The sequence below is a fragment of the Triticum aestivum genome, chromosome 2D (genome assembly GCF_018294505.1).
Source record: "Triticum aestivum cultivar Chinese Spring chromosome 2D, IWGSC CS RefSeq v2.1, whole genome shotgun sequence".
NCBI lineage: Eukaryota > Viridiplantae > Streptophyta > Magnoliopsida > Poales > Poaceae > Triticum > Triticum aestivum.
In genome coordinates, this window is record NC_057799.1 from 618,058,967 (window position 1) to 618,069,110 (window position 10,144).

Consider the following 10,144-nt stretch of genomic DNA (forward strand, 5'->3'; position numbering starts at 1 on the left):
TATTCGATCGTCGGTATCATCATACCTAGTTCAATCTTGTTACCGGAAAGTCTCTTTACTCGTTTCGTAATGCATCATCCCGTAACTAACTATTAGTCACATTGCTTGCAAGGCTTATAGTGATGTGAATTACCGAGAGGGCCCAGAGATACCTCTCCGATACTCGTGGTGAAAAATCCTAATCTTGATCTATGCCAACCCAACAAACACCTTCGGAGACACCTGTAGAGCATCTTTATAATCACCGAGTTATGTTGTGACGTTTGATAGCACACAAGGTGTTCCTCCGGTATTCGGGAGTTGCATAATCTCATAGTCAGAGGAATGTGTACAAGTCATGAAGAAAGCAATAGCAATAAAACTTAACGATCATTATGATAAGCTAACGGATGGGTCTTGTCCATCACATCATTCTCTAATGATGTAATCCCGTTCATCAAAGGACAACACATGTCTATGGTTTGGAAACTTAACCATCTTTGATTAACGAGCTAGTCAAGTAGAGGCATACTAGGGATACTCTGTTTTGTCTATGTATTCACACATGTACTAAGTTTCCGGTTAATACAATTCTAGCATGAATAATAAACATTTATCATGATATAAGGAAATATAAATAACAACTTTATTATTGCCTCTAGGGAATATTTCCTTCAGTCTCCCACTTGCACTAGAGTCAATAATCTAGTTCACATCGCCATGTGATTTAACACCAATAGTTCACATCACCGTCTGATTAATACATCGCCATGTGACCAACACCCAAAGGGTTTACTAGAGTCAGTAATCTAGTCCACATCGCCATGTGATTAACACCCAAAGAGTACTAAGATGTGATCATGTTTTGCTTGTGAGAGAGGTTTAGTCAACGGGTCTGCCACATTCAGATCCGTATGTATTTTTGCAAATTTCTATGTCTACAATGGTCTGCACGGAGCTACTCTAGCTAAATGCTCCTACTTTCAATATGTATCCAGATCGAGACTCGGAGTCATCCAGATTGGTGTCAAAGCTTGCATCGACGTAACTCTTTATGACGAACTCTTTTATCACCTCCATAACCGAGAAATATTTCCTTAGTCCTCTAAGGTTAATTTTAACCGCTGTCCAGTGATCTACTCCTAGATCAATATTGTACTCCCTTGCCAAACTCATGCTAAGGTATAGAATAGGTCTGGTACACAGCATGGCATACTTTATAGAACCTATGGCTGAGGCATAGGGAATGACTTTCATTCTCTTTCTATCTTCTGTCGTGGTCGGGCTTTTGAGTCTTACTCAACTTCACACCTTGCAACATAGGCAAGAACTCCTTCTTTGATTGTTCCATTTTGAACTACTTCAAAATCTTGTCAAGGTATATACTGATTGAAAAATCTTATCAAGCGTCTTGCTCTAGATCTCGATGCTCAATATGTAAGTAGCTTCATCGAGGTCTTTCTTTGAAAAACTCCTTTCAAACACTCCTTTATGCTTTCCAGAACATTTTACATCATTTCCGATCAACAATATGTCATTCACATATACTTATCAGAAAGGCTGTAGTGCTCCCTCTCACTTTGTTGTAAATACAACCTTCACCGCAAGTTTGTATAAAACTATATGCTTTGATCGATTCATCAAAGTGAATATTCCAACTCTGAGATGCTTGTACCAGTCCATAGATGGATCGCTGGAGTTTACACACTTTTTAGCACCTTTAGGATTGAGAAAACCTTCTGGTTGCATCATATACAACAAATCCATTAAGGAATGCAGTTTTGACATCCATTTGCCAGATTCATAAAATGTGGCCATTGCTAATATGATTCCGACAGACTTTAAGCATCGCTACGAGTGAGAAAATCTCATCGTAATCAACACCTTGAACTATCAAAAACGTTTTGCGACAAGTCGAGCTTTGTAGATAGTAACACTACCATCAGCGTCCGTCTTCCTCTTGAAGATCCATTTATTATCAATGGCTTGCCGATCATCGGGCAAGTCCACCAAACTCCACACTTTGTTCTCATACATTTATCCTATCTCAGATTTCATGGCCTCAAGCCATTTTGTGGAATCTGGGCTCATCATCGCTTCCTCATAGTTCGTAGGTTCGTCATGGTCTAGTAACTTGACTTCCAGAACAGGATTACCGTACCACTCTGGTGCGGAACGTGCTCTGGTTGACCTACGAGGTTCGGTAGTAACTTGATCTGAAGTTTCATGATCATTATCATTAGCTTCCTCACTAATTGGTGTAGGCATCACTAGAACTGATTTCTGTGATGAACCACTTTCCAATTCGGGAGAAGGTAGAATTACCTCATCAAGTTCTACTTTCCTCCCACTCACTTCTTTCGAGAGAAACTCCTTCTCTAGACAGGATCCATTCTTAGCAACGAATATCATCTGTGATAGAAGGTGTACCCAACAGTTTCCTTTGGGTATCGTATGACGACGCATTTCTCCTATTTGGGTTCGAGCTTATCAGGTTGAAGCTTTTTCACATAAGCATCGCAGTCCCAAACTTTAAGAAATGACAGCTTAGGTTTCTTGCCAAACCACAGTTCATGCGGTGTCGTCTCAACGGATTTAGATGGTGCCCTATTTAACGTGAATGCAGCTGTCTCTAATGCATAACCCCAAAACGATAGTGGTAAATCGGTAAGAGTCATCATAGATCGCACCATATCTAATAAAGTACGGTTACGATGTTCGGACACACCACTATGCTGTGGTGTTCCAGGTGGCGTGAGTTGTGAAACTATTCCACATTGTTTTAAATGAAGGCCAAACTCGTAACTCAAATATTCGCCTCTGCGATCAGATCGTAGAAACTTTATTTTCTTGTTACGGTGATTCTCAACTTCACTATGAAATTCTTTGAACTTTTCAAATGTTTCAGACTTGTATCTCATTAACTAGATATACCCATATATGCTCAAATCATCTATGAAGGTTAGAAAATAACGATACCCGTCGCGAGCCTCAACACTCATTGGACCGCATACATCGGTATGTATTATTTCCAATAAGTTAGTGGCTTGCTCCATTGTTCTGTAGAACGGAGTCTTAGTCATCTTGCCCATGAGGCATGGTTCACAAGCATCAAATGATTCATAATCAAGTGATTCCAAAAGTCCATCCGCATGGAGTTTCTTCATGCGCTTTACACCAATATGACCTAAACGGCAGTGCTACTAGTATGTTGCACTATCTTATCAATTTTGCATCTTTTGGCATCAATATTATGAATATGTGTATCACTACGATCGAGATTCAATAAACCATTTACATTGGGTGTATGACCATAGAAGGTTTTATTCATGTAAACAGAACAACAATTATTCTCTGACTTAATGAATAACCGTATTGCAATAAACATGATCCAATCATATTCATGCTCAACGCAAACCACAAATAACATTTATTTTGGTCCAACACTAATCTCGAAGGTAGAGGGAGTGAGTGATGGTGATCTTATCAACATTGGAATCACTTCCAACACACATCGTCACCTCGCGCTTAAGTAGTCTCTGTTCATTTTGCAATTCCTGTTTCGAGTTACTAATCTCAGCAGCTGAACCGGTATCAAATACCCAGGGGCTGCTATGAACACTAGTAAATTTACACATCAATAACATGTATATCATATATACCTTTGTTCACTTTGCCATCCTTCTTATCCGCCAAGTATTTGGGGTAGTTCCGCTTCCAGTGACCATTTCCTTTGCAGTAGAAGCACTCAGTTTCAGGCTTGGGTCTAGTTTTGGGCTTCTTCATGGGAGTGGCAACTTGCTTGCCATTCTTCTCAAACTTCCCTTTCTTTCCCTTGCCCTTTTACTTGAAACTAGTGGTCTTGTCAACCATCAACACTTGATGCTCTTTCTTGATTTCTACCTTTGCCAATTTTAGCATCACGAAGAGCTCGAGAATCGTTTTCGTCATCCCTTGCATATTATAGTTCATCACGAAGTTCCAGTAACTTGGAGATGGTGACTAGAGAACTCTGTCAAGCACTATCTTATCTGCAAGATTAACTCCCACTTGATTCAAGCGATTATAGTTCTCAGACATTCTGAGCACATGATCACTGGTTGAGCAATTCTCCTCCATCTTGTAGGCAAAGTACTTGTCAGAGGTCTCATACCTCTCGACTCGGGCATGAGTATGAAATACCAATTTCATCTTGGAACATCTTATTTGCTCTGTGGCGTTCAAAACGCTTTTGAAGTCCCGGTTCTAAGTCGTAAAGCGTGGCGCACTAAACTATCAAGCAGTCATCATACCGAGCTTGCCAAACGTTCATAACGTCTGCATCTGCTCCTGCAATAGGTCTGTCACCTAGCGGTGCATCAAGGACATAATTCTTCTGTGCAGCAATGAGGATAATCCTTAGATCACGGACCCAGTCCGCATCATTGCTACTATCATCTTTCAACTTATTTTTCTCTAGGAACATATCAAAATAAATGGGAGCTATAGCGCAAGCTATTGATCTACAACATAGATATGCAAAATACTATCAGGACTAAGTTCATGATAAATTAAGTTCATTTAATCATATTACTTAAGAACTCCCACTTAGATAGACATCCCTCTAGTCATCTAAATGATCACGTGATCCATATCAACTAAACCATGTCCGATCATCACGTGAGATGGAGTAGTTTTCAATGGTGAACATCTCTATGTTGATCATATCTACTATATGATTCACGTTCTACCTTTTGGTCTCAGTGTTCCGAGGCCACATCTGCATATACTAGGCTCGTCAAGTTTAACCCGAGTATTCTGCACTTGCAAAACTGGCTTGCACCCGTTGTATATGAACGTAGAGCTTATCACACCCGATCATCATGTGGTGTCTCGGCACGACGAACTGTAGCAACGGTGCATACTCAGGGAGAACACTTATACCTTGAAATTTAGTGAGGGATCATCTTATAATGCTACCTCCGTACTAAGAAAAATAAGATGCATAAAAGATAAACATCACATGCAATCAAAATATGTGACATGATATGGCCATCATCATCTTGTGCCTTTGATATCCATCTCCAAAGCACCATCATGATCTCCATCGTCACCGGCTTGACACCTTGATCTCCATCGTGGCGTCGTTGTTTGCTACCTCTTGAGCATGCGTTGGTTTTCCCTTGAAGAGAAAAGGGTGATGCAGCAAAGTAGCATAAGTATTTCCCTCAGTTTTTGAGAACCAAGGTATCAATCCAGTAGGAGACAACGCACAAGTCACCTAGGACCTGCACAATCAATCAAGAACCTTGCAACCAACGCGATAAAGGGGTTGTCAATCCCTTCACGGTCACTTGCAAAAGTGAGATCTAATAAAGATAGTAAAGTAAATATTTTTGGTATTTTTGTTGTATTGATTGGAAAGTAAAGATTGCAAAATAGTAAACAATACAATACGTGCCTTGCTGCCCCTACTGTCACTGGGAAAGGACACCGCAAGATTGAACCCAAAGCTAAGAACTTCTCCCATTGCAAGAAAGATCAATCTAGTAGGCCAAACTAAACCGATAATTCGAAGAGACTTGCAAAGATATCAAATCATGCATATAAGAATTCAGAGAAGAACCAAATAATATTCATAGATAATCTTGTTCATAAATCCACAATTCATCGGATCTCGGCAAACACACCGCAAAAGAGTATTACATCAAATAGATCTCCAAGAACATCGAGGAGAACTTTGTATTGAGAATCAAAGAGAGAGAGAGAGAGCCATCTAGCTAATAACTATGGACCCGAAGGTCTGTGGTAAACTACTCACGCATCATCGGAGAGGCAATGGTGTTGATGTAGAAGCCCTCCGTGATCGATTCCCCCTCCAGCAGATCGCCGGAAAAGGCCCCAAGATGGGATCTCACGGGTACAGAAGGTTGCGGCGGTGGAAAAGTGGTTTCGTGGTTCCCCCTGATGTTTTTAGGGTATAAGAGTATATATAGGTGAAAGAAGTACGTCGGTGGAGCTCCGTGGGGCCCACAAGGGTAGGGGGCGCGCCTACCCCCCTGGGCACGCCCTCCTGCCTCGTGGCTTCCTCGCAGAGTTCCAGACTTCGACTCCAACTCTTCTGGTTTGCTTTCGGTCCAAGAAAGATCATCGCGAAGGTTTCATTCCGTTTGGACTCCGTTTGGTATTCCTTTTCTGCGAAACTCTAAAATAGGCAAAAAAATAGAAACTGGCACTGGGCCTCCGGTTAATAGGTTAGTCCCAAAAATAATATAAAAGAGCATATTAAAGCCTATTAAACATCCAAAACAGATAATATAATAGCATGAAACAATAAAAAATTATAGATACGTTGGAGACGTATCAAGCATCCCCAAGCTTAATTCCTGCTCGTCCTCGAGTAGGTAAATGATAAAAATAGAATTTTTGATGTGGAATGCTACCTAACATAATTATCAATGTAATTTTCTTTATTGTGGCATGAATGTTCAGATCTGAAAGATTCAAGACAAAAGTTTAATATTGACATAAAAATAATAATACTTCAAGCATACTAACAAAGTAATCATGTCTTCTCGAAATAACATGGCCAAAGAAAGTTCATCCCTATAAAATCATATAGTTTGGCTATGCTCCATCTTCGTCACACAAAATGTTCAAATCATGCACAACCCTGATGAAAAGCCAAGCAATTGTTTCATACTTTAGTATTCTCAAACTTTTTCAACTTTCACGTAATACATGAGCGTGAGCCATGGACATAGCACTATAGGTGGAATAGAATGGTGGTTGTGGAGAAGACAAAAAGAGGAAGATGGTCTCACATCAACTAGGCGTATTAATGGGCTATGGAGATGCCCATCAATAGATATCAATGTGAGTGAGTAGGGATTGACATGCAACGGATGCACTAGAGCTATAAATGTATGAAAGCTCAACAAAAGAAACTAAGTGGGTGTGCATCCAACTTGCTTGCTCACGAAGACCTAGGGCATTTTGAGGAAGCCCATTGTTGGAATATACAAGCCAAGTTCTATAACGAAAATTCCCACTAGTATATGAAAGTGACAAAATAAGAGATTCTCTATCATGAAGATCATGGTGCTACTTTGAAGCACAAGTGTGGTAAAAGGATAGTAGCATTGTCCCTTCTCTCTTTCTCTCTCTCTTTTTTTTGTTTGGCTTCTTTGGCCTCTTTTTTTCCATTGGCTTCTTTGGCCTCTTTTTTTTCCTCACACGGGACAATGCTCTAATAATGATGATCATCACACTTCTATTTATTTACAACTCAAGGATTACAACTCGATACTTAGAACAAAATATGACTCTATATGAATGCCTTCGGCGGTGTACCGGGATGTGAAATGAATCAAGAGTGACATGTATGAAAAATTATGAATGGTGGCTTTGCCACAAATACGATGTCAACTACATGATTATGCAAGGCAATATGACAAAAATGAAGCGTGTCATAATAAACGGAACGGTGGAAAGTTGCATGGCAATATATCTCGGAATGGCTATGGAAATGCCATAATAGGTAGGTATGGTGGCTATTTTGAGGAAGGTAAATGGTGGGTTTATGGTACCGGCGAAAGTTGCGTGGTACTAGAGAGGCTAGCAATGGTGGAAGGGTGAGAGTGCATATAATCCATGGACTCAACATTAATCATAAAGAACTCACATACTTATTGCGGAAATATACAAGTCATCAAAACCAAGCACTACGTGCATGCTCCTAGGGGGATAGATTGGTAGGAAAATACCATCGCTCGTCCCCGACCGCCACTCATAAGGAGGACAATCAAAGAAACACCTCATGCTTCAAATTTTTTACACAACGGTTACCATACGTGCATGCTACGGGACTTGCAAACCTCAACACAAGTATTTCTCAAATTCACAATTACTCAACTAGCATGAATCTAATATCACCATCTTCATATCTCAAAACAATCATCAAGCATCAAACTTCTCATAGTATTCAATGCACTTTATATGAAAGTTTTTATTATACCCATCTTGGATGCCCATCATATTAGGACTAATTTTATAGCCAAAGCAAATTACCATGTTGTTCTAAAAGAATCTCAAAATAATATAAGTGAAGCATTAGAGATCAATAATTTCTATAAAATAAAACCAGCACCGTGCTCTAAAAAGATATAAGTGAAGCACTAGAGCAAAATTATCCAGCTCAAAAGATATAAGTGAAGCACATAGAGTATTCTAATAAATTCCGATTCATGAGTGTCTATCCCAAAAGGTGTGTACAGCAAGGATGATTGTGGTAAACTAAAAATCAAAGACTCAAATCATACAAGACGCTCCAAGCAAAACACATATCATGTGGTGAATAAAAATATAGCCTCAAGTAAAGTTACCGATAGACGAAGACGAAAGAGGGGATGCCTTCCGGGGCATCCCCAAGCTTAGGCTTTTGGTTGTCCTTGAATTTTACCTTGGGGTGCATTGGGCATCCCCAAGCTTAGGCTCTTGCCACTCCTTATTCTAAAATCCATCAAATCTTTACTCAAAAACTTGAAAACTTCACAACACAAAACTTCAACAGAAAATCTCATGAGCTCCGTTAGTATAAGAAAATAAACCACCACTTTAAGGTACTGTTATGAACTCATTATTTATTTATATTGGTGTTAAACCTACTGTATTCCAACTTCTCTATGGTTCATACCCCCCGATACTACTCATAGATTCATCAAAATAAGCAAACAACACACGAAAAACAGAATCTGTCAAAACAGAACAGTCTGTAGAAATCTGTATCATTAGAATACTTATGTAACTCCAAAAATTCTGATATAAATTGGAGGACGTGCGGAATTTGTCTATTAATCATCTGCAAAAAGAATCAACCTAAAATCACTCTCCAGAAAAAAATGGCAGCTATTCTCGTGAGCGCAAAAGTTTCTGTTTTTAACAGCAAGATCGCAAAGACTTCACCCAAGTCTTCCCAAAGGTTCTACTTGGCACAAACACTAATTAAAACCTAAAACCACATCTAAGAAGAGGATATATGAATTATTTATTACTAAACAGGAACGAAAAGCAAAGAACAAAAAATAAAATTGGGTTGCCTCCCAACAAGCGCTATCGTTTAACGCCCCTAGCTAGGCATAAAAACAAGAATAGATCTAGGTATTGTCATCTTTGGTATGCAATCCATAAGTGGATCTCATAATAGATTCATAAGGTGATTTAATTTTCTTCCTAGGAAAGTGTTCCACGCCTTTCCTTAACGGAAATTGGAATCTAATATTTCCTTCTTTCATGTCAGTAATTGCACCAATCGTTCTAAGGAAAGGTCTACCAAGAATAATAGGACATGTAGGATTGTAATATATATCAAGAACAATAAAATCTACGGGCACATAATTCGTATTTGCAACAATAAGAACATCATTAATCCTTTCCATAGGTTTCTTAATGGTGGAATCCGCAAGATGCAGATTTAAAGAACAATCATCAAATTCATGGAAACCTAGCACATCACACAAAGTTTTTGGAATCGTGCAACACTAGCACCCAAATCACATAAAGCATAGCATTCATAATCTTTAATCTTAATTTTAATATTAGGTTCCCACTCATCATAAAGTTTTCTAGGAATAGAAACTTCTAGTTCAAGCTTTTCTTCATAAGATGGCAGTAAAGCATCAATGATATGTTTAGTAAAAGCTTTATTTTGATTATAAGCATGAGGAGAATTTAACACGGATTGAAACAAGGAAATACAATCTATCAAAGAGCAATTATCATAATTAAATTCCTTGAAATCCAAAATAGTGAGTTCATTGCTATGTAAAGTTTTGACCTCTTCAATCCCACTTTTATTAATTTTTGCATCAAGATCTAAAAACTCCGAATCATTGGGACGCCTTTTAGCTAAAGTTGACTCATCACCAGTCCCATCTTTATCAAGATTCATATTGGAAAACAAAGATTTAATAGGAGTCACATCAATCACTTTTAGGTCTTCATCATTATTATCATGAAAACTAGAAGAACACGCTTTCACAAAGCAATCTTTTTTAGCACGCATCCTAGCGGTTCTTTCTTTGCACTCATCAATGGAAATTCTCATGGCTTTGAGATACTCATTGATGTCATTCTTAGGTGGAATAGATCTAAGTTTCAAAGAATCAACATCAAGAGAAATTCTATC